The sequence below is a fragment of the Odocoileus virginianus genome, chromosome 26, assembly GCF_023699985.2.
Source record: "Odocoileus virginianus isolate 20LAN1187 ecotype Illinois chromosome 26, Ovbor_1.2, whole genome shotgun sequence".
Lineage (NCBI taxonomy): Eukaryota > Metazoa > Chordata > Mammalia > Artiodactyla > Cervidae > Odocoileus > Odocoileus virginianus.
Window position 1 is genome coordinate 42,899,401 of NC_069699.1, and position 26,595 is coordinate 42,925,995.

Below are 26,595 nucleotides of genomic sequence, written 5' to 3' on the forward strand. Positions count from 1 at the left end.
TAAGCCCTGGATTGCATGATTCCACCAACAAGCCGCACAAGTTCTCTGAGGAGAGGCCATCAGGATGCGGGAGGCTTTCAGGAACATGGCTGAGCCCAACAGGAGGTGAGGTGGCTTTGCAAGTAGGTGGGATGTAGACAGACAGGAGAAAGCACAGAGGAGATGCCAGGCGGGGGAGACCACTCTGCACAGACCATAAGGAGAAGATGGGTATCTTCACAGAAGTGACACAACAGGCCACCCTGTACTGGGAGGAACATGATGGCTGGGGTAGAAAATGAAGTCAGAGAGGCAGGATGGGTACATCTGAGAGAAGGGGCACCGGCAGCCCAAGAACAAACTGACAAAGGAGGCAGCTCAGGACCCACCATTTTCATGCATTCTGATCATCTGTAGAAGGATTTTAAGTTTTGGACCGGAAAAAGAGACAGAGACAACATATCAAACAAGTGGACCAAAATTCCCTTTTGTACATTTGCCAATGTTGCTGATTTCTAATATCATCTCCTCTGCCTCAAAGCCCTCCTTGACAGGGTTCCACCTCAGCAATTTAAGTTTTTTACTCAGTGACTAGCCAACACTTCTGCATGCGTTTGAATGATGACATCTGACATTCCCACTTGACTTCACAGAAATGCACTCAACTTTGCTTCCCTTGAATTTTGCAGCACAGCAAGTGATGCTGTCCTCCTCTGAATGACATTTCCAGAGCTTGACTCTCACCGCCATGCTCAGAGACAAGCTTATTTCAGTCAAAGTTGATAAAGGCCGGCAGTAATCGAAAGTTTTGCTTGCAGGGGTTGGGGGGCAGGGGGATTCTTCTGAGGCTACAGAAGCAGCTCCAAATGAGACTGAAGACTAATGAGCCACTTCCATCTTTTTTGATTAAGTAGGGTTTTTCACTTTGCCATTTAAAGGGAGCTATGAATATCCTTCTATCATATACCCCTATCACCTTTGTCCAAGCAGCAGTTGGGTCAAGTGTACCTTTAATTCTGAAGCACTGGAAGTCCCAGCCCAAGTTAATCCCAGTGGGTATGCAGAGATGATAATCTACCACAAGCAGGTATGTAAGAATCTTCTGGAAGGTACAGAGTACAAAAATCAGAATCAGACCAATAACTAGAGTATGTCATCCGTTTCCACAGCTTCTGATAATCCATCCTTGACAAGAACACAAAGCAGAACAAACAACATCTTGAAACCACTGCAGCTGCCAGCCTCTCTCTTCTGTACACTTTCAAGGGTTTTAATTTTGATATCTTGAATGCTATGTTATATAAACAAAAGGGGCTCTATCCCCTCAGGATTATACACAGGAGGAAAGGATACTCTGGCTGGTTAAGCCTACCTGGGCCCGTCGAGGCAGTGCTAGCGTCTGTGTCTGGGAGATGGACCACAAAAGGACACATCTATCCTGTTCTCAGCTCAGTCAACACAGAACAATTTTCCAGGTGTCCATTTCCCACAAAGAATTTCACATTCAGGCAATAATACATGGGGTGAGTACATCAGGGGGTTGTGCAACCCTGGAAATTTGCTCTATGTTTCTGAGCTTTAATCTTTATTTTGTGATTCAGTTTTTATTTTCAGATTACACTCCATTATAGGTTATTACAAGATACTGAATATAATTTCCTGTGCTTTACAGTAAATCCTTGTTGCTTATCAATTTTATGTATAGTAGTTTGTATCTGTTAATCCCATTTCCTATATTTTTCCTATCTTTCTACCTCTACCCTTTGGTAACCAACCATAAGTTTATTTTCTAGGTCTGTTAGTCTGTTTCTTTTTGCATATAGATTTATTTGCATTATTTTTAGATTCCACATGTAAGTGATATCACATAACATTTGTCTTTCTCTGACTTACTTCACTAAATATAATATTTTCTGGGACCATCTATGTTGTTGCAAATGGCAAAATTTTCATTCTTTTTCATGGCTTAGTAATATCCCATTATGTACATATATATATATATATACATATATATATATATATATGTCTTAAGCCAATAGTCTGTTGATGGGTATTTGGGTTGTTTTCATGTCTTGGATATTGTGAAGTGTTGCTAGGAACACTGGTGTGCATGTATCTTTTCAAATTACACTGTTCATTTTTTCATAAGTAGGATTGTTGGATTACATGGTAGCTCTATTTTCAGATTTTTATGGAACCTCCAAAAGTGTTTTCCAAAACAGCTGCACCAATTTATTAATAGATTCCCACAAACAGTGTATGTAGATTCCCTTTTCTCCATACCATCTCCAGAATCTTCATCTATAAAATGGGGAGCTGATATTCATAGGGTTTCTGTGAAGACTAAAGGAGATGTATATTCACCTGGTGCATAGTAAATGCCTCTAAAATGTTACTATCAACTGTTGGACATGTAAACAATCTTAGTCTTCCTAGATATCTATGAGGAGGGTTACTGGAACCATTAAGAATTTCGCCTAGTCGTCTACTCCTCTCTCTCCATTGAAACAACATTTGATAAAGACCCCAAATAATACTTTATCATGACATGCAATGAGTCTTTTTCATCCCTTTTAACTTGGCCCTTCTCTTTCTTTTAAAAAGTGCCTGCCTTTTAGCATAAATGTCACTACAATTAGTTTTGATTTCTAGGCAGTAAGTTGGAGAATGTAGAAAAAGAAGGCAACATCCAGATCTTCTAATGTGCTTTATGAATATATCATACATCTTTATTTAGAACTCCTTGGCTAGAACTATGAAGACCTATCTAGCTTCAAGGAGTTCTGGGATATAAAATCTTATAGCTGGTGGCAAAATGCTTATGGAAAGAATGGAGTTCTGCTATTAAAAAAAAAAAAATGAATGACTCTTTTGAGGTTCCTATCAGTTTCTGCCAAGAGATTATGTTTGATGTCTTCAACTCTCTTATAAAAGGGTAAGTAGATCATAACTACTTAACACAATGAGTATGTGGAGTAAGGATGTGATAACATATCCTAGATTGCTGGCTTTACAAATAAATTCACTATTCTTTGCGCCCCCTTCCCAGCCAAAAAAAAATACTACAAACACATACATGTGCTAAGAAAACATAAAAAAAAGAGAAGAATTTCACCTATATTTTTAAGAACCCAACCCCAGCCTCCTCACCACTTCATCATTTCAACTTCCACAATACTGTCGTCCCCCATCTTGGTGTTTTAATTTTCAACTCTGACACACCAAAACATTATAGATGTGTTCAAAATCTTTGCTTTACATTTTGGCTAGCACTTCCCTGGCCCCGGGTATCTCTGCACCTCCATCTGAGGCTGGACAAGCCCACAGTGGCCTTGATTTAAGCCATTCAATGCCAGCATATGGTTGCACTTCTCACCAATGACGTTAATTATCACTCACCCTTTAAAATAAGATCATGGTCTCTATCCTCTGTCAACAGAGCATTTGACTTCGATTTCTGTCAGCTAAGCTAGTATAAACCACATGCCTGCAGAAATAGAGTATCTTTGAAACAATTCCTTCTAGCTTGGCCATCCATTATACAGAAACATATGCCACAGGCCTGGAAATGGAAGATAAAGCTCTTTCTGGCACAACCTGAAAGTGTATTGCGTGCCTCCTATGACTAAGCTATTTATTAAGAAACAGGGACACTTAAAATGGGAAAAGCATATTATCTCTGCTGCCGAGTTTTCTGAAAAGGGGCCAGAGCTCAGAGCAGACTTCCACTGTTCAAAGGTCTGACTTCTTCATCCGCAAGTCACTCTGGTATGGTTCTGCTGGTCTTTAGATTTTGATTCCATGAAGATTTTGATTCCATGAAGATTTTGATTCCGTGGTCATGCCTGCCTTCCAAATGCCGGTATGTATGAACAAGAGCACAGTGAGATCCTGGCAGATGAAGGGAAGTATCCGTTTGATCATATCTGGGCTGAAGGCAGGCCAGGTCCAGTCCCATCTCTGTGAAGAGTGCTCCTTCCTTGGCAAGAGTCACTGCTGTTAGCACCTGGAGATGGACCTCTGATTTATTACCCGGTCCCTGAGGACCACTTTTCTTTAGTGCTGAACTTGGTGAGTGTGCAATGTGTCACCATCACAACAGACACACCACAGACTGTGCTGGTATCTCTTTCTCACCACTCATCCTGCAATGAAAGCTAGCATGCAGAGGGCCCCCTGCAAATACTCGGGGAGCCACTAGTCACCCTGTCTTCTGTGAAGGCAGCATTAGGGCCCCCACATCTGTGAAGGCTCATTAGTTTTCCACTCTCATCCCCCAAGTCCTTTTCTTTGCTCAAGTGACAACATACTTGTTAATTCCTAACATCAGCTAATAAATGTCATTTTCAAATATTTTATGTGACTGAATGTGAAGGATGAAGATGGCTTTTCCTACGAAAGTAAAAAAAAGAAGAAGAAGAAGAAGAAGAACCACCAAACTCCCAGTCCTGTTTCCTTTTTTATTAACTCAAGTGAGACTTGGGAGGGAGGGGGAAAAAAGGTGAAAAGGTGTCAAAAGATATTTCCTAATTTGACAGCTGAAACAGCTTCTAATCAAATCTTTTTCAGTGAACTCCTTAGAGTGAGGTACAGGGGGAAAGAAATCCAAAACTCAACAATGAAATGTGTCAGGATAAGTAGAGAGTGTTTCTGGAGTCAGGTTTGTTTCTGGAGTCAGGTTATCAGTAATACCAGTCACAGAAGGAACTGGCCAGTGGCTGAGGCCCAGAGGAGTCCCTCCCTGCCCTTCTCCCCTCTTCCCTCCTTGCCCTCCCTCCTCTGTCCCCATTCACTCTCTCATCTTCTCTCTCACCTTCCCTCCATCAGTCTTTTCCTTTCACCACCCTTCCATTCTTCTCTATTCCTCCCCATTTTCCCAGGTAGCTTCTCCCATCCTGCCACTGGGATCCCAGACCTGACAGAAGATGACTAACTCTCACAGAGGTGAACGAACTGGATGAGTCTGACAGTCAGCAGGTAGAGGGGTGGGGACTAGACTCCAAGCCGTCACTCAAAATCCCTGGGGATACCCCACAGGCTTAGTCCTGGCTCTACAAGTGAGAGAGTTTACACCACTCCCAACCTCACCCACCTTGGTTTAAAACAAGTCTCCACAGAGCCAGTTACTTCCTAAAAAGATTCTACCCAGTACAATCACGAAAGCTTATTGTGTTTTGTTAGAAGGATGTCAGGAATTTCTACCCTCCCTCCCCCAAAATGAGAACCCCAAGGATTCTGAGGGATAGAAAGCTGGGGTGTACACAGCCATCTTCACTGCTCTCTGCTAGGATGTCTGGGGCAACCCTATGCTCATTCCTGGGCCAAGTGGGGTCCTGGCCCACTGGCCATAGGAAAGCCCTGGAAGGTCTCCTCAGCCAGCTCCCAAAGTGTGCGGACCAAGCAGAGTGACAGAGCTGGAGACATGCAGAGCTGAGGCCATGGAGTGAATCAGGAGTGAGGAGACAGAAAGCCTGGGCCCACTGTGAGGTTCTCAGGATTCAGTTCAGAGAAGAGTCAGACCATCAGGGGACAGACACATTTACCCACTCTGAGGTCACTGCCAGTAGCCTTGTTACGTTATAGCCAACGGGATGCAGCACTAGGCAGTTCTTAGGGTCTACAGCCTATATGGCACATGCTGAGCAGCTATTATGCACACCAAACTCAGCCCTCCAGCAGGACCCACCTACAACGCCAAACTCTTAGTTTTAAGGAGATACTGGGGTGGACAAGGGGCACTGGAGAGGGGGCCTTGGAGCACTGGCTATTCATCAAGGAAACACATTGTTTCAATATTTCAGCCCCTGATTTAGCCACACCAATGCTTCCTAGCTGGAGGATGGTCCAGGCAGCAGGAACTGCCATTAAGAACTAGCCATGGAGACTCTCTAATCAGGTTATAATCAGGCTGACCCTTATCGTGAATGAGGAACAGTCTGGGTGCTTGGCTTCTCCCATGACCCTCTCCTGGGAGGCTCTCGTTGCTCATTAATAAGGCAACTGTCATGGCAATCAGGCAGACCTGGGTCTGAATTCAGACTCGGATGAGTAACTTAACCTCCCTGAGCCTCAGTTTCCTCACGGAAACTGAGCGTCAGAGCAATGGAAATAATGGTGACTAAGACTTTATGTGCCTTCTCTATGCCAAAGTATCTGTCTCTCTTTAGTCAAGCACCCCCCTCCAAACTCCACCTGCTGAGTCGGGTACAGTTATTCTCCCCCGAGACACGGAGTGGCTAAGTATTTTGCCTGAAATCACACACAGGTGAGCGGTGGCACTCTGATTCTAACTCAGGCTGTCTGGTTTCAGAGCCCACCCACTGACCCACCAGGTTTGACTGCCTCCTCCTCATGGGGGTGCTGAGGGCATACAGGGAGACAGTGCAGATGAAGCATTCACCGCTACAATGTTTTTAAGCACGAACACAATGGCTGCTGTTCTAATTAACTATTGTTATCCTTTCAGAGACATGAAAGTCTCAGTGGATTTTATGTTAATACCTGCTGGGTTTTTCCCTCAAAAAAAGTGAACACAATGAAGCTTCTCTGTGAGTTTAGTGTTTCTTACTCATAAAACTGTTCTTTAGTATCCTTCTTTTCATTCAACATGGTAGCCCCAAACAGTACTAAAAAAACAGTGCCTTTAGGATAAATGAATATGAATATCACTCAGCTGTTGGCTGGACTCAGTGCACAAGAGGGTAGAGCAAGAAGGACAAAAGAAGAAAAGACTATCTGGCCCGGTGTGGGGGCAGGAACAAAGTTGATCTGGCGACCTTCAGTATGCCCACGCCAAATCTCCTTTGAAAGGAGAATAAACTGGCAAACAGGAAAAGAATAAAATCCTTACAAATTAATATACAGGGAAATTATGTCTCAAAAGAGAGATATTCCACTGATGAGTGACTAATGGGGAAGGATTTTGAGACAAGTGCTAATAACAAAACAGAGAAAACTACAGAGACAAGCTTTCTTAAAGAGACAACAAACAACAAAACTACTATGACAACCTTTTTTTAAAACCCAAGAGAATATTCCAGAGCACTGTAAAACTTTACTAAGCAAAGTCTCTAGTCAGTCTTTAAAGCCTGGTTTAAGAAGAAGCAAACCACCACCACCCAATTCTGTGCATACTTTAGGAGGGAGGGCTCAGCCAGGTCTGTCTTTCCTCGAGGTTCCAGCACCAGCTGAGAAAACCTTCCCACTATCTTACCAGTGCTGGCCCATTACAGACACCTCTTCATCTGGGTTCCTGAGGCACTTGGTCTACTACTTCCCCTCTTTCATTTTTCCTTTGATGTCAGTGAATACATAAAAACCCACCCCAGAAAAGTCTCTGAAGGACAAGAATGGTCCAACTTTCTGGCACCCATCACTGGACTGTGACTAAAGTAGACCCAAGGGAAGACGACACCACTTGGATTCAACTATGGAGGCTCTGCTTTAAAGCTCTAGTGGGAAAACCACATATTTGAAGCCAGAAGACTTCTAACTCCAGTCTGAGTTTCACGATGTAGAGTTCTACGCCTTCAGTCTCTCTGTGTGTGTGCTTAGTCGCTCAGTCGTGTCCAACTCCTTGCGACCCCATGGACTGTAGCCCGCCAGGCTCCTCTGTCCATGGGGATTCTCCAGGCAAGAATATTGGAGTGGGTTACCATGCCCTTCTCCAGGGGATCTTCCCAACCCAGTGATCCAACCCAGGTCTCCCACATTGCAGACGGATTCTTTACAGTCTGAACCAGCAGGAAAGCCAAAGAATACTGGACTGGGTAGCCTATCCCTTCTCCAGGGGAACTTCCCAACCCCAAAATCAAACTAGGGTCTCCTGCATTGCAGGCAGATCCTTTACCAGCTGAGCTACCAGGGAAGCCGCAAGTCTCCATGAGATGTCTATTAATCACCTGCCAGAAGATAAAGTCACAGTGTGTTGCATTTATCTGCATATGGAGCTAGAAAATACCCACCAATGTAGGCATGAAGAAACACAGGCATAGCTGTTGAGGCAGAGGCCACTCGGGGGGGTGGGGGGGTCCCACTGCCATGGAGTAAGGGGTGAGGGGCAAGAGAGAAGATCAGCAATGCTCAGAAGTGACACTCCCCCTTCAGAATGGAGGGAGAATGATGATGCTGGTCCTTTGGAGATAACAAAATGGAGCTGCCCACACTGTGCAGAGAATGACATCCTGGAAATCAAAGTAAACATGTTGTTCCTACTAGAAATCTACCCCAATAACTGAGCCATGAAATTCTGGGTGTCACCGGACTCACAAGCAGGCACATGGAGGAAGTGGCAAGCCCTGAGCAGAGGTACACTGGCACAGATCCCTGTACTGCCAGTCACTCTTTGGGTGCTGGAGGTGAGCCAGGCATCAGGAGTGGGCCTGAAACAGGGGACAGAGCAGAAGGGGCCAGAGGCCTTAGCCTCAGGCCTCTGTCAGACAACCCCTCACCTCCAGAGGGTCCAGTGAGGCTCAGGAACAGCTGCTTCATCGAAACCCCTTGCAAGGTACCTGAGACTGCCAGTGAGAGCACAGCAGAATATACCTGGCTGCCTGCCTTTGGCTGGAGACCAGAAAACCTAACTTCTAATCATGGCTTTCAGTGTGACCCCAGGAAGCAGTGACATACTCTTTTCCAAGTGCAGAATATTCTCCACAGTTGAAGCAGGGCTTCCCCATGTCTTGAAACGCAACAGCAGGTGATTAGAGCATCATGGAATCCCTTTAAAAGGAAACAGATTCTCTTTTTCCAGGCAAACATCATTTGTATGAAGATAACTGCTGCAACCATAAGGATAGATGACACTAAATACCATCTCCAGTGAAGACAGAGTCCACTTACTCCATGGTCCTCCCACCTTCAACAAAACCACTGTCAGCCACATCCACGACATGCTGAAAGGACTAACAACTGGAAGGCCATCAACAGTGAACACACAGATACGCTTCCTTTCATTGAATAGATGTGTGCCTGGAAAGCACTTTAGATAAGTAGCTTTTGTAAAACAAGTTCTTTTGTTCTTTTAATTCCTAAAAAATCAACATATTCCTGGCACTACATTCAAACTGAACAGAAGGATAGAAAGTGGAAAGTAGGCACTTCAATTTCCTGTATATCGCCCTAGAAGTAAGTGATCAGTATATTCAACAATTTATGTGTATCCTTCAAACACACACACACTCATGCAGTCACTATGCATTTTCTTTTTTATCCTTACCTTTTCCTCTGTCACATACTGGCATATCATGGAGCCCTATCACCTGAACACACGGAACTATAGTTCTGAGTTTTCCGGTTCCAGAAAGAACAACACCTTCTGAGATGCTAGTGGTTCTTCTAAGATAAAAGGACACCCTAATCAAATAAGTTTGGGGAAAGCTGTCTCATACTATTAAACAGATTTCTCTCTGATAGAAACTCCAGTTTCTTGAATATCTCATGGACACCATGGACTGTCAAGAGTGACAGATTTTACATAACACCTCCTTCCTTTATTTCATTCCAAACCATTTTTTCAAGGACTGCTTACCTACATCCTGTGCAGTGTGATCTCTTTGCGTGATATTCCCAGCCTTGCCCTAGCTCTCGGCTAAATTATTTCCTACCCTTCCTCAGGCATCAGACAAGCTTATCTTCCTCAGGAAAACATCCTCTGACCATGGTCGTCCCTCACCCCTTGGTTCACCCCTGGCCCAGGCTGAGATACTCTGGGACATACTCTCACTGGACCACAGCCCCCTCCACTTCATTCCTTCTGGTTGCATTAAGTGCTCAGTGGTGTGATTGGTTCCCATCTGCCTTCCTGCTGGTCTATAAACATCAGGAGAGCATGGGCAGTGTCTGAACATTCATCACCACCCATAATGCCTAGTATCTGCAACACCAGAGGTGCTCTATGAACATCTATTAAATAAACACCTGATAGTGGTGTCCCTAGAATCCAACTCTAGGAATGTCAGTCCATTCCCTACTGGGGGAGAATTCACTTCTCCTAAACCTGCTGCAGTGACCATTCTGCTGAGGCAAAGAGCCTTTTTGCATGTTGGACCGCCATCTCCTTACTCACTGCTCCCTTATGTATCTTGGTACTGCAGGTTTTCAGGATTAAATGTGGAACTGCCTCATATCTGACAGAAATATCCTCAACACTTGAGCTATTGGGATGCATTGATATTCTGATGCAGAATTTGCTTTATATTTTTAAAAAGACTTCCTGCTGCAACATTTATTCTGATCACGGGAAGAGATTGAGAATTTATGCAAAATAAGATGAGTTTTCATTTATGATAGATTTTCACGCAGTGGGAAGAAAATAGCACTGTTTGGCAAAAACTGGGCTTTCCATTTGCCTCACATAAGAGTGTGCATGTGAGCAGGTCTGACACAGCTATCTTAACATTTAAGCACAGCCACAGGGCGGCGGCATGAAGGACAGTCTAAACAAGGTATCCAGGCAGGGCTAAAGTCAGTGTTGGGGATGCAGGGCTGACTTTCCTGTTTTATGAGATGAGTCACAATAAGCAAGTCTCTAAGCCTCAGTTCTCTCATCTGTAAAATTGGAATAATAATTGTTTCTACTTCACTGAGTTGTAGGTAGAATTGTATTATATTAGATCATGCTGTGCTTACAAGTTGTAAACACCACATAAGTGTTACCTAGAGAAACGAAACTGAGAGAAAGGGATATGGGTGGACTAATACACAAGTGAGTGTCTCCAAGGAAAATGTCTGGTGTGTTCTGGAGAGAAGAGTCCATAAGCTTGGAGATAGGAAGAGAGGAAAGAAAATGAGAAGTGAAAATGAAGATTTCCTTTACTCCCCCTCTCCCCTACAAGAGGAGGCTCACCAAACTGCTGAGGCCCTCAGACACTTCTGAGAGCCCTGAGTCCCGTACAGAAGGAAAGCAAAGAGTGCTATTTTAAACACTACAGCATCAGCCATGGATTTACATGTATTCCCCATCCCGATCCTCCCTCCCCCCTCCCTCTCTACCCGATCCCTCTGGGTCTTCGCAGTGTACCAGGCCCGGGCACTTGTCTCATGCACCCAACCTGGGATGGTGATCTGTTTCACCATAGCCACTACAATATTGTAAAGTAATTAGCCTCCAACTAATAAAAATAAATGAAAAAATAAAAAAATAAAATAAAAAATAAAATAAAACACTACGGCATTTAACTGACAACACCACCAAGGATCTCAGCAGCTGAGCAGCCGGGCATGAACACAAAAGAGCTATCCCCATGTCAACCCAATCACGATGAACACGGTGAAGATATCAGGGATTGGCTGCCTGCAGAAGACATTCATGGGCCTCCCATGCCCAAGCAACTCTGGCTCCACACAACTTTCTGTTCACTGAGTTTCTTGGTGTACAACTCCAGTGATAAAAGAGTTTCCAAGGTGCAGGAGGAAAAAGAATGTTAACTTTGTTCGGTATCATAGATACTGCCAGGCATAGGCTATGCCATTGTGGGCTTTTCACTTATAACAGGACTAACAAAGGTGGCTCTTAGTAAGCTCTTACCACACATTACCCACAGGGCTAAAGATTTAATACATAACATTTCATTTAATTCTCATAAACCCTATAGATAGTTGCTATGGTAATGACTGCTTAACAGATGAGCAACAGCAAAGCCTGAGCCCTGTGGCAATAAGGGTCAGCATCAAAGCAACAAGCACATACCACACTCACACTCACACTCAGACCCCAGGCCCTTGAACAAGCCCCCGACCAATCCAGCACACCCTGCGAAGAGCTGCTGAAGAGGCCTGGGGTCAAATGCAGAACTGTCTGCATGTCTTCCTTGTTTCCCCAAAATTGTGAAGCCCTACCTGCATTCCTTCAGCAAAGCAATCTCCTTCTCATTTTGGGAGACCTATGGTGTAACAATCTTTAACTATTTTCCCCACTGGAACACATCTGACCGTCAGCCCAGGCTGCAACATTCACTGCTGTCGTTTCCAGAGTGCTGAAGATGGACCCTCCCTCCCAATCAAAACACAGATCAGAAAGGAAGTGCCTAAGTGTGATGTTAGCATGGGAATGACCTTCAGTTTCCTCTAAGCTATCAAATAGGAAAAGAATAATAAATCACCTACAAACTCTGACTCTCTGCTATTTACTGTGACATTTCACAGATATCGACAAGACACCAGGTTGGAAAACAAAACAAAACAAAACACTGTTACTCATCAGTTCTACTTCTACATTATCTTTTATTGCTCTGGTCCCTCGTTTTAGAATTCTTCTAGCCTACATTCAGCAAGGAGATCAAACTAGTCAATCCTAAAGGAAATCAACCCTGAATATTGATTGGAAGGATGGATGCTGAAGCTGAAGCTCCAATACTTTGACTATCTGATGTGAAGAGCCAACATACTGGAAAAGACCTTAATGCTCAGAAAGACTGAGGCAGGAGGAGAAGGGGGCAATAGAGGATGAGATGGTTCGATGGCATCACCAACCAAAGGACATGAGTTTGAGCAAACTCCAGGAGAGAGTGAAGGACAGGGAAGCCTGGCTTGCTGCCATTCACGGGGATGCAAAGAGTCGGACACAACTGAGACACTGAACAACAACAAAGCCTAGAATCAGCTTCCACCAATTACAAGCCTCCAGCCTGATTTCTGGGCTTCCCTGGTAGCTCAGCTGGTAAAGAATCCACCTGCAATGCAGGAGACTCTGGTTCGATTCCTGGGTTGGGAAGATCCGCTCGAGAAGTGATAGGCTACCCACTCCAGAATTCTTGCACTTCCTTGGTGGCTCAGCTGGTAAAGACTCCGTCTATGATACAGAAACCTGGGTTCGATCCTTGGGTTGGGAAGATCCCCTGAAGGGAACAGCTGCCCACTCCAGTATTCTGGCCTGGAGAATTCAATGGACTGTATAGTACATGGGGTCGCAAAGAGTTGGACACAACTGAATGACTTCACTTTATCCTGATTTCTATTATTCTGAAAGAAAAGACACTAAAAAATAAAAACATATTAAAAGATCCTTAGAGTAATATTATCTCATTAGACATACATCTAAGACTATTATCTTCAAAAGGAACCCCATCCCCCAAAATAAAATTCAAATAGAAATAGAATTAAGAAATCAAAAGCAGAAAAAAATCAGCAATCTGTTCATGATAACCTATAGTAGAGCAGGACTAAAGTACTCATGGAGTAAAGCAGGACTCAGTTCAAGAAACATCTGTGGAAAATCTTTTCCATTCCACTCCTGCTAAGTTCCAAAGGAGATAAAGAAAGCACCACCTCTACCTCCAAGTCCCCTCTCTTGAAGGGGAAAGAAACCACTACACCAGGGGACAGAGAAGGACAGGTGACTCTTCTGGAGAAAAAGGCTGAGGCCAGACAGCAAGACACGGTTCCAAGAATCTAAGATGTCAGGAAAGGGTAAGCCTACCTCTGCATGAGGAGAGCAGGCTTGGGGGCGGGAAAGGCCCAGTTCAGTTCAGTTCAGTCACTCTGTCATGTCCAACTCTTTGTGACCCCATGGACTGCAGCACGCCAGGTTTCCTGGCCCATCATCAACTCCCACAGCTTGCTCAAACTCATGTCCATCGAGACAGTGATGCCATCCAACCATCTCATCCTATGTCATCCCCTTCTCCTCCTGCCTTCAATCTTTCCCAGCATCAGGGTCTTTTCAAATGCATCAGTTCTTCACATTGGGTGGCCAAAGTATTGGAGCTTCAGCTTCAGCATTAGTCTTTCCAATGAATATTCAGGACTGATTTCCTTTGGGATGGATTGGTTGGATCTCCCTACAGTCCAAGGGACTCTCAAGAGTCTTCTCCAACACCAGTTTAAAAGCATTAATTCTTTGGTGCTCAGCTTTCTTTATGGTCCAACTCTCACATCCATACATGACTACTGGAAACCATAGCCTTGACTAGATGGACCTTTGTTGGCAAAGTAATATCTCTGCTTTATAATGTGCTGTCTAGCATGACGGTCATAGCTTTTCTTTCAAAGAAGCATCTTTTAACTTCATGGCTGCAGTCACAATCTGAAGTGATTTTGGAGCCCAAGAAAATAAAGTCCCTCACTGTTTCCATTGTTCCCCCATCTATTTGCCATGAAGTGATGGAACTGGATGCCATGATCTTTGATTTTTGAATGTTGAGTTTTAAGTCAGTTTTTTCACTCTCATCAAGAGGGTCTTTAGTTCCTCGTCACTTTCTGCCATAAGGGTGGTATCACCTGCATATCTGAGGTTAATGATATTTCTGCCAGCAATCTTAATTCAAGCTTGTGCTTTATCCAGCCTGGCATTTTGCATGTTGTACTCTATATGTATGCTAAATAAGCAGGGTGACAATATACAGCCTTGACGTACTCCCTTCCCAATTTGGAACCAGTCCGTTGTTCCATGTTTGGTTCTAACTGTTGCTTCTTGACCTGCATACAGATTTCTCAGGAGGCAGGTAAGGTGGTCTGGTATTCTCATCTCTTAAAGCATTTGCCACAGTTTGTTGTGATCCACACAGTCAAAGGCTTTGGCGTAGTCAGTATATCAGAAGTAGATGTTCTTCTGGAACTCTCTTGCTTTTTCTAAGATCCACCGCATGTTGGCAATTTGATCTTTGGTTCCTCTGACTTTTCTAAATCCAGCTTAAACGTCTGGAAGTTCTTGGTTCATGTACTGCAGAATACTTGCCTGGAGAATTTTCAGCATTACTTAGCTAGCGTGTGAGGTGAGTGCAATTGTGCAGTAGTTTGGACAAGTTTTGGCACTGCCTTTCTTTGGAATTAGAATGAAAACGGACCTTTTCCAGTCCTGTGGTCACTGCTGAGTTTTCCAAATATGGTGGCATATTGAGTGTAGCACTTTAACAGCATCAACTTTTAGCATTTGAAGTAGCTCAGCTGGAATTTGATTACCTCCACTAGCTTTGTTCATAGTGATGCTTCCTAAGGGCCACTTGACTTCACACTCCACGATGTCTGGCTCTAGGTAAGTGATCACACCATCATGATGGCAGGGCCCAGGGGTAGGCATTAAAGAAGTCAAGTCCTGGTCTCATGAACCAGAGGAGGAAGAAAAAGGAGGCCAGTGAAAGAGGGCAGGAACCAGCATCTGTTTGTGAATATTTGCATTTCTTCCTACAAACACTACTGAAGGGAAGGCCCTGACTTGGGCAGAGCCACATGGAAACTCCACATCTGCTCCCTCTGGGAGCAGGGAGCTGGAGATAGTTTGGAGTAAGAAGTCAGTGTGTACCAATAAAGTGTCCAATGTCCAGGCGCTGTGCTGGGTCTATACCATTACCTCCTTTAATGCCCAAGAAGACCATTTACACCTTACAGATGGGGAGACTGAGGCTCAGAGCATAAAATGCTTTTCCCCAATCCACTGAACAGGCACTCACAGAAGTTCGAAGCAAGTCCAAGCCTGCCACACTCCAGCACCTCCTTGATGGTTCTAGAAAGAGCCTGGAAACAAACCAGGACAGGGATGATGGGGACTATACAGGTCAGTACCAGGGTGAAAGGGGACAAAAGGGACAGGAAAGTGTTTCATAGAGCCTTAGGTGGGAGGTATAAACTCCTTCCCATTTGCTTTTCAGGAAACCATCCACCAGCACCAAAAGTCATACATTTGAGTTTCACCCATTTAACAGGCTAGACCTGACTCTAGAACAGAGTATGGGAGATTGGTTTTGGTATTCTCTCACAGGAGGTTCTGGAGGATGGCAATCCTTACTTCCTGACTGCAACACACTGGGTAGTGGTGAGATACTACAGCTAAAGTGCTCAGTGCAGAACATGCCTCTCAATAAGTAATCAGCTCATTCACTCCATTCATTCATTCATTCATTCAACAAGTGCAACATCTGTGTTGAACATAAGCCTAAGGAGAGGGCACAGTGAGGTAAAGGACATCCTTCTTTTACTAACACCATGTCTGAGATAATAGGGGTTAGAGAGACCCCACCTACGTGTACACATGTACACATCTTCACAGACCTGTTTGTGCTATGCACACACACACATAGTCAGAACTGTGAAGAAGCTGCCAAAAGAACTCAGCCACCACCCAAATGGTGAATTTTAAGACAGAGACAGTTACTCTGTGACATAAAAAGATAACTTCCAAACCAAAAGAGAAAAACAATGAATCCTTTCGAATGACAACTGTGGGGTTACTTCAGAAGCATTATCTTCTGTGTATCTGGCCAAACACTCTTGTCATGCTCTCCCTGATGACACAGGGTTGGGGACATTCACTTGGCCTGCAGGGGGACTGCAGATGCCAAAGGGCCACCTGATGGTGAAGGATCTAAATGTCCTTCTCTCGAATGAAGCAGTGTGTGTAGTGTATGTCTGATCCTCTCATTGTGACTCATGGCCCCAGGACCATCACATACAGTTAGTGCTGTAAACAGATGTAAAAGCAGGAGTCTAGCCTACTCCAAATGTTCAGCTCTGAATTCCAAGGAGAAAACAAACAATTTAGGAGTCCACATTTGTTTCTGACAGCCTGGAATCACTTTCTCTCTTTCTCTTTCTTTCTCTCTCCCTCTCCCTCCCTCTCTCCCTCTCTCTCTGTCTCTCTCTCTTTCTCTCTCTATCACACACAAGCAAAGGGAAAAGAAACAAAAAAGAAAGAAATTTTAAACATAGCTTTTAAAAAGGTTCATAAACCTTCTTGCACATCAAATTTCTCCTAGAAAACATCTTAATGATTTCTGTGTAAACGAATCAGAAACATATGGATTAAATTTCCCTTAAAATATACACATGTAATTAAGGGGAAAAGTGCTTGGCAAAATGCTTTGCATTTTATCAAACCCAACATCTGAAAAATAGGTAGAGACATCTGACAAATGCAAACCCAGCAGTCCTGCTCATCCCTATGGCAGCCCTGGACTCATGTCCACTGGGTGAGACCTTCCCCTTCCCTGGGCTTTTCAGAAGAACCTACTGGATTTTAACAGACAAGCTGGTTTCTCAGGCTCTGCAGTGACAGTTATGGGTCTCCCTTTTCCTGGACCTGTGTTCATTTTCAGGGGCCAGGCCCCCCATATAGGAGAGCTTACAGTCCACGATGGCCTCACTGGGCAATCACCTCGGATGTCTAGATAAGAAGAGGCCCGTCCTACTATTCATACCTCACCCCACCTCTGCCAGCCAATGACTCTCTCTCAGGTTCTCCATCACCAGTGGAGTTTCGAAAGGGAATTGAGACTGAGAGCTATTTTCAGCATCTTCTCTTCAAGATCTTCTGTGTAAGAAGCACAGTATCTTCTGTGCAAGAACCAAGTGAGAAGTTTTTCTAAAGTGCTCTCTTCATTCATTTGCTCACCTGGAAATAAGTATTTATTGAGAATCTACTAGGTGCAAGGTATCATGCTGGGGTGGAAAGTCACCAGAGAAGAATACAGAGAAGGTCCCTGCCCTGGTGGAGCCGATGCTCTTGCTGGAGGCTCATTCTCTGGGGCCTCAGACCCGAGGGCTTGCATCTTCACCATCCAGTCGGGGCTGCACACCATTCATCTCCCTTAGGCCTTCTCCGAACCAGGCCCTGAACTCTTCCTCTTCTCCTTATTCCCTCTCCCTCGGTGTCTGAGCCTACTATTCCTCTGTAAACCTCTTCCCAGAAAAACTCTCAATCACAGTTTACCTGTCCCTCAGTTTCCACAAGCTTCTGATGGCTTTCACAGCCTCTCACCACCTAGCCAGCCCTTTCAGGCCCCATAGCCTAATGTTTCTGACTATTCCCCACCCCAAACCCAAAGGACACCACACTTTCTCACTGTTAGTGTTCCAGTCCCCCTACTCGCTCCCCCCCACAACCCCCGCCAACACCTGCTCACTGTTTACTTCTTATGATGGACACACTTCCCTCCCAACCATGCCCTGCCTGCCTAACTCCTTCTCTACCTCTTCTCAGGGAGGCCCTTCTTGAAGCTGCAGGCCCAGGCCCAGCCCCTGCTACAAGTCACCAAGCATCATATCCTGCCTTGCATTTACCTGATTATGACTTGTTCAGCATCCATTTCTCCTCTTTGCTCAAGGAGCAGGGCCCAAGTCTTTCTTAGTTGTGGATATATCTCTAGAGCTCAGCATAGTCAACATTTGATGAATGAATGAAATAAGAAAAGAATGAATGAGTAGATGAGCAAATAATTACAGGCAATACTCTGCCTGTCCTCCCTGCTAGGTCCTACTTTCTGACCCAAGAAGATGGCCAGAACCTTTGTACTTCTTGCATCAAGGATATGCAAGGCTGATATGCAAATACTAGGTGAGTCAGTACTTCTCCCCAGCTCACGTGGGGACCTTAGCTCACTGAAGCATGTTACTGGGTATCATGTAGAGAAGAGGAGGCCTGGCTAGGGAAGGGTCTGGGTTCTCATTACAGGGAGCAGGGCCCAGGAAGAATCCGAGCTTCAGAAGGAAGGCTGGTGATGGGTCCAGGATTGAAGTTTCTCAGCCTGGGCAAACCCAGATCCCAAGGTGACTCAGAAGTAACTGAGCCCCAGATACCTATGAGAATAAGTCCCCATCCTCTTAGAGCTCATGCCCAGAGAGGAAGCCAAGTAAGATGCCGAGAGAACACACTGGTAATAGAAAACACCCTCTTCCAACAACACAATATATGACTCTACACATGGACATCACCAGGTAGTCACTACTGAAATTAGATTGATTATATTCTTTGCAGTCAAGATGGAGAAGCACTATACAGTCAGCAAAAACAAAACCAGGAGCTGACTGTGGCTCAGATCATGAACCCCTTATAGCTAAATTCAGGCTTAAATTGAAGAAATCAGGGAAAACCACTAGACCATTCAGGTGTGACCTAAATCAAATCCCTTATGATTATACAGTGGAAGTGAAAAATAGATTCAAGGGGATTAGATCTGATAGACAGAGTGCCTGAAGAACTATGGATGGAGGTTTGTGACATGGTATGGGAGGCAGTGATCAAGACCATCCCCAAGAAAAAGAAATGCAAAAAGGCAAAATGGTTGTCTGAGGAGGCCTCACAATTAGCTGAGAAAAGAAGAGAAACTAAAGGCAAAGGAGAAAAGCAAAGATATAGCCATCTGAATGCACAGTTCCAAAGAATAGCAAGGAGAGATAAGAAAGCCTTCCTCAGTGACATACAAAGAAATAGAGGAAAACAACAGAATGGGAAAGACTAGATATCTCTTCAAGAAAATTAGAGATACCAAGGGCATATTTCATGCAGAGATGGGCACAGTAAAGGACAGAAATGCTATGGACCTAACAGAAGCAGAAGATGTTAAGAAAAGGTGACAAGACACAGAAGAACTATACAAAAAAGATCTTGATGACCGACATAACCACGATGGTGTAATCACTTACCTAGAGTCACACATCCTGGAGTCCAAAGTCAAGTGGGCCTTAGGAAGCATCACTATGAACAAATCCTAGTGGAGGTGATGGAATTCCAGTTGAGCTATTTCAAATCCTGAAAGATGATGCTGCTAAAGTGCTACACTCAATATGCCACCAAATTTGGAAAACTCAGCAGTGGCCACAGGACTGGAAAAGGTCCATTTTCATTCCAATCCCAAAGAAGGGCAATGCCAAAGAATGCTCAAACTACTGCACAATTGCACTCAACTCTCACGTTAGCAAAGTAATGCTCAAAATTCTCCAAGCGAGGATTCAACAGTACGTGGATCAAGAAACTCCAGATGTTCAAGTTGGATTTAGAAAAGGCAGAAGAACCAGAGATCAAATTGCCAACATGCGTTGGATCTTAGAAAAAGCAAGAGAATTCCAGAAGACCATCTACTTCTGATATACTGACTACGCCAAAGCCTTTGACTGTGTGGATCACAACAAACTGTGGCAAACGCTTTAAGAGATGGGAATACCAGACCACCTTACCTGCCTCCTAAGAAATCTGTATGCAGGCCAAGAAGCAACAGTTAGAACCAAACATGGAACAATGGACTGGTTCCAAATTGGGAAAGGAGTATGTCAAGGTTGTCTACTGTCACCCCGTTTATTTAACTTATATACAGAGTACAATATGAGAAATGCTGGGCTGGATGAAGCACAAGCCAGAATCAAGATTCCCAGGAGAAATATCAATAACCTCAGGTATGCAGATGACACCATCCTTAGGGCAGAAAGTGAAGAACTAAAGAGCCTCTTGATGAAAGTGAAAAAGGAGAGTGAAAAAGGTGGCTTAAAACTCAATATTCAAAAAATGAAGATCATGGCATCTGGTCTCATCACTTCATGGCAAATAGATGGGGAAAAAATGGAAAGAGTGACAGACTTTATTTTCTTGGGCTCCAAAATCACTGCAGATGGTGACTGCAGCCATAGAATTAAAAGATGTTTACTCCTTAGAAGAAAAGTTATGACCAACCTAGATAGCATATTAGGAGAAGGCAATGGCAACCCACTCCAGTACTCTTGCCTGGAGAATCCCAGGGATGGAGGAGCCTCATGGGCTGCCGTCTATGGGGTCGCACAGAGTCGGATACGACTGAAGCGACTTAGGAGCAGCAGCAGCAGACAGCATATTAAAAAGTAGAGGCAAAAAATAAAAAAAAAATAAAAAGCAGAGACATTACTTTACCAACCAAGGTCCATCTAATCAAAGCTATGGTTTTTCCAGTAGTCATGTATGGATGTGAGAGTTGGACTGTAAAGAAAGCTGAGCGCTGAAGAATTGATGCTTTTGAACTGCAGTGTTGGAGAAGACTCTTGAGAGTCCCTTGGACTGCAAGGAGATCCAACCAGTCAATCCTAAAGGAAATCAGTCCTGAATATTCATTGGAAGGACTGATGCTGAAGCTGAAGCTCCAATACCTTGGCCACCTGATGGGAAAAACTGACTCACTGGAAAAGACCCTAATGCTGGGAAAGATTGAAGGCAGGAAGAGAAGGGGATGACATAGGATGAGATGGTTTAATGGCATCAACAACTCAATGGACATGAGTTTGAGCAAGCTCCTGGAGTTTGTGATGGACAGGAACATTTTGTGTGCTTGGGGTTGAAAAGAGTTGGGCACAACTGAGTGACTGAACTGAACTGAACTTTGATGTATTTCCAGTTTTTGGATTTCAACCACTTTAAAATAAAAATATTTGGGAGCCAGAATATTGCCTTTTCCCTTTATAGACACCCTTGCGAAAAATGGCTCACAGACCACAGTCTAGACACTGGAGTGGCGTGTAGTCCAGAGAGGAGACGGTTAATGAAAATGCTGGGTTTTGATCCTGTTTCTACCAGCTGGGGAACATGTAACCTCTTGTTACTCTTAGTTCAAGTTCTTCCTTTCTTAATCATCATTGCTTATAAGAATCAAACAAGCTAATATAGTGATAATCACAGCAGAAAGCACTGGCCTTCATCAGATACAGACTCTCTTCCTGTGCTATTTGACTGGGACATGGTGACATGGGTCTTATTTCCCCTCCAGCAGGTGACAAGAGACAAGGTCAGTGGGCTAGCCACTGCACCCCAACCTACACAAGCATTATTCTTACCTCATTCATGATAATTCTATAAGGTCAGTACTGTTATGACACCCATTTAACAGCTAAGGATGCTGAGGACTGGAGGAAAAGAGAAAGTTGCCTACGCTCAGGTACTGGGTGGCCTTCTAAATCATCACCATAACCCCCTAAGAATGTCACTGAGATTATCACCTCTGGTTTCAGAATGTGGAAAATGAGACAAAGCCATTTTATGCAGTTACAGACACATGGGGTCAGCCATGGTGGCAGGTGGTCCTCACCAGACTGGCTCTGGGTGTGGCTCTGGACCCTGGCTGTCCTCTCACACAACCACTGTCTAAAACCTTATTCTCTAGCCTTCTGGGAGAGTCTGTGAGCCACCCAGTGTCCTTTCAAAAAGTAACTTTTCCATGTAAATCAGCCAGGGTATGTTTCTACTGCTGGTAGATACCATGAGAACATGACAGCCTACGTGGCATCCCCTACCTCACCCATCGTGGAAAATCCATTATGTAAAGAGCACAGTGCTCAGGGCAAAGGAGGGCACCAACAGGCTGAATCAGCAAGGCCCCTGCCCTCAGAGAATTCCAAGTGGGGAAGGAAAATAATGCATGGAATTTACTTCTGGAACAAAGTGATACTGGAACAAAGGACCAAAGTCACTTACAAAAGAGTGAAGGAATTAAAGAGTTTGTATTGAGCTGATTTTGAAGAACAAGCATTTGGAAAAGCAATAAAGGGGGAGGCAGGGTAACAGAAATGGAGTGAATAATAAGATATAATGGAGGAAAGACAAAGGTACACTCAATGAATGAAAGGGGTTCTCAAATGGGTAGACAGAGGTGAGAGGTGGGGATGAAGGGGTAGGTTACCAGCAGAGCATATTTCTTTCAAAGACACATATATAAACACACATACCCAGATATACACACACGTATATATTGTGTAATAGGTACATATGTGTATATGTACCTACATATCTGCTTGTGTAAATTTTATACCATTTCAGCCCATAAATTACTTAAAAGAGTTCAGCTTTATCTGAATCCACTGTCAGATTATCCTCAGTAGTCACAGAAGCATCCTGCACCCTGCTTTATTCATAGAGGAAATGGAGTTGTTCATGGGTTTGAATGGCAAGGGCAGCTAGTCTCCAAAGACGTCTCAACAGATGTAGCAAGACTAGTAGGCTGGAGATGCCAGAGGAGCCACTCAACAAACATCAGCTGAAGAAGTTTCAGGAAGAAGCTGCTGCACATTTCTAAAGACTTTAGGAATATGGTTCTTTGAATTCTCGTGGCTGGTAGGTCAGTTTACTGTCATGTCACCAACTCTGAACCTGCAGTTTCTATCAGTGCCTTCAAGAAGGGCACCTCAAGCACAGAGGTGAACAGTGACCTGGCTGAACAGCCTGGTAGCAAAAGGCCCAGTCCCGGAGGCAAAAAGAGGTAGACTTCATCAGCAAGTTTCATCTGTGCCTAGATGTTATGCCCAGGAACACAGCACACAGCAGCGCATAATCAAGTATTGAATCACTCTGCTTGTGCACATGGGGGTTCAAGCTGCCAGGATAGCATGGCCCCCTGTACTGGTTTCCTTCGGTGGGGGCAAGATTTCTAACCCAAGAACATCTCAGCCAGTGACCAAGCTTTGAGCATGTGTTTTTTGTACATGTCATCAATAACTAGATCTGAGCTGGAGGGCACTCTAAACATGAAATACATTTCTGCAACATGAAAAGAAAAAAGACTATTTGGGGCTGGTTTGAATTAGGTAGAATGAGACAGGAATTTTCCCGAAGACTCCTCGTTTTTTTGGGCAGCTTACTCACTGCCTGGCAGAAACAAGACACAGGGGACTTTAGTCTATGACCCACAGCCTAGCTGGGGGACCACTGAATCTGAATGCTGGTGGTAAGCAGACACCATAAGGGCTGCTGAGGATGACTTTAAATAAAATTATATACCTCCATGACTCAAGAATCTGACTGTCTACTAGCATTCTGCCTAGCAAGCCCTGCGGTCTGTGATCAATGGCAGTGCGAGTCCCCGATGTGCTGTCACCATGGAAAGGTACAATTATTCCTTTAAAGCTCAATGTGCAATTAAATATCTGTAATGGTGCTAACAGTTCAAGCAACCTTCAAGCAGCTGCCACATTTTAAAAGATCATTCTGAACTGTTCTACGTCGGAAACTGCTCTGCAAAATCTGAACTTTTCCTCTTCCATTGAGAATGAATTTGATGCTGACAGGATGGTTCCCTTACAGCCACACTGTACAAAAGGTGGTTTCCTTCTCAGCTGGCAGGACGCCTCTGGAGGATTAAACTCCACCTAACAAAGCTAAGCTCAATTCTCTAAGGCTTGCATTCTTAGGAATTTGCTCTCTGAGGAAGAGTCCAAAGTGAAGATTAGGTCACAGGATACAGTTCAATCCACAGCCCACTGAAGGCTACTTGGACTGACATCATTTTCTGTGAGAAAGAATGAAGACAAATGTGTGGCTGCTCACAGGAACAAACGGTCAGGCCCCCTCTTCAGAGCTCCCACTGTCCCGGGCTTTTAGTAACTGTGGCCAGCAGATGACACACAGTATTCTATGATCTCTTTACCTGTCTGGTCCCTAAGTTCACTGTGAACCTCTCAAGGAAGCGGCTGCATCTGGTTCACCACAGGGGCTCAATTAACCATCAGAATAATTAATGGGACTTCCCTGGTGTCACAGCGGATAAGAATTTGCCTGCCAGTGCAAGGGACAGGGTTAGATCCCTGGTCTGGGAGGATTCCAAGTGCCATGCAGAAACTAAACCCATGAACCACAACTACTGAGCCCCTGTGTCACAGCTACTGAAGCCTGTGCGCCCTGGAGCCTATGTTCCTCAACAAGAGAAGCCACCACAATGAGGAGCCCATGCACTGCAACGAAGAGTAGGCCCTGCTCTCTGCAACTACAGAAAGCCCATGCATAGCAACAAAGACTCAGAGCGATAAAAAATAATAATAAATAAACAAATAAATACTTTAAAAAATTAATGGACAGGGTACTGCTTCACAGAACATCAAGGATGGATAACAGGTCAACTAGGAAAGGGAGATATTAGATATCCAACCTCAAATGACAGGCATGAGAAGAATGCTTCAGAGATGGTGAGTGGGAAGTTCTTTAATCATTGACCACATTCTTTAAACAGTAACCTAAAACAATTTAGAAATGTATATTCATCTTATTTCCCAATAATAATGATGACAATTAAGATGCACTAGGCACTTTCTATGAGCAACCGTTGAGCTGAGACTGTTTAGGCATCATTTCATATTCTCACAATAACCCCCCAAAGGAGGCAGTACACTTAGCCCTATTTTACAAAAAGGGAAACTGAGGCTCAGGGAGGCAAAGTTGCTTGCTGAGGATCACAGAGCCAGCAAGAGAAAGAGCAGGATCCAAGCCTTCTCCTGACCACTGCATTCCTGAGATACTGAAACCAGATCCCAATATTTCTGAAACATCAATGGGACATAACAGTAGATTTTTACTTTAAAAATGCCATGTCTTCCTGATTTATTTTGGGGTGAAGACAGTTCTTTGCTTAGGCTCCTCCTTGGTATGACAAAGCAGAGCAAACTCCTACTCAGTAAAGGTGAAGAAGAGGAGGGTGATATCCTCCCTCAGTTAACCCCTTTGGACACATCATGTGTTTCATCCCATGATGTAGACACAGTTATTGTCCATATCCTAGATACAAGAAAACTAAGCTCTAAAGAAAGGAAGTGGTCTCAGCCTTTCAAGATCACATCCAGTAAGAAGTGGAACTCAGGGTCTAACCAGAGGTCCTCTGTTGCCAAAGCCCAATCCTTGGCTACTATTATCCCAGTTCAAAGGGGCAGATGGTAATTTGGGGAAAGGAACTCTAGAATCTATGAAAAAACTGGATTTGAGGAACACAAGCCAGAAAACATGGAGCTTCATTAAGATTCATCCTGCTTTGTACTCTAAGTGAAAGTCACTCAATCACGTCCAATTCTTTGCGTACCCATAGACTGTATAGTCCATGGAACTCTCCAGGCCAGAATCCTGGAGTGGGCAGCCATTCCCTTCTCCAGGGGATCTCCTCAACCCAGGGATTGAAGCCAGGTCTCCTGCATTGCAGGCGGATTCTTTACCAACTGAGTCACCAGGGAAGCCTAAGAATACTGGAGTGGGTAGCCTATCCCTTCTCCAGGGGATCCTCCTGACCCAGGAATCGAACCAGGGTGTCCAGCATTGCAGGCAAACGACAACTAATTCCATGGTAATACCAGGAGCTCCAGAACCCTCAAAACCATCATAAGGAAGGGAGGAAGAAGAGAAAAGGCTCTGTACACTAGAGACTGCAGGTCCAATGTAGCTAACTGTTTCTGTAGCTTAAATGTTTTCTGAGAACACAGTCAATTTATATATTATCTACTGATTTACATATTATCTATGGTTGCTTTTGTGCCAGAACAGCAGAGCTGAGTAGTTGCAACAGAGGCTTTAAGGCCTGTAAAGTCTAAGGAATTATTAAATATCTGGCCCTTTAAAGAAAAGTTTGCATATAGGGTTATCGTTACCATCTTTCTAAATTCCGTATATATGTGTTAGTATACTGTAATGGTCTTTATCTTTCTGGCTTACTTTGCTCTGTATAATGGGCTCCAGTTTCATCCATCTCATTAGAACTGATTCAAATGAATTCTTTTTAATGGCTGTGTAATATTCCATGGTGTATATGTACCACATGTTCCTTATCCATTCGTCTGCTGATGGGCATCTAGGTTGCTTCCATGACCTGGCTATTATAAACAGTGCTGCAATGAACATTGGGGTGCACATGTCTCTTTCAGATCTGGTTTCCTTGGTGTGTATGCCCAGAAGTGGGATTGCTGGGTCATATGGCAGAAAAAGAGACTCAGATGTATAGAACAGACTTGTGGACTCTGGGAGAAGGCGAGGGTGGGATGTTTCAAGAGAACAGCATTGAAACATGTATATTATCTAGGGTGAAACAGATCACCAGCCCAGGTTGGGTGCATGAGACAAGTGCTCGGGCCTGGTGCACTGGGAAGACCCAGAGGGATCGGGTGGAGAGGGAGGTGGGAGGGGGGACCGGGATGGGGAATACATGT

The 26,595-nt window shown here is 44.2% G+C and overlaps 1 protein-coding gene across 3 annotated transcripts in view; it reads right to left on the minus strand.

Annotated features, from left to right (window-relative positions):
* CACNA2D3 (calcium voltage-gated channel auxiliary subunit alpha2delta 3) overlaps positions 1–26,595 on the minus strand; it is an 848,944-nt gene that overhangs the window by 447,020 nt on the left and 375,329 nt on the right. The window lies entirely within an intron of this gene.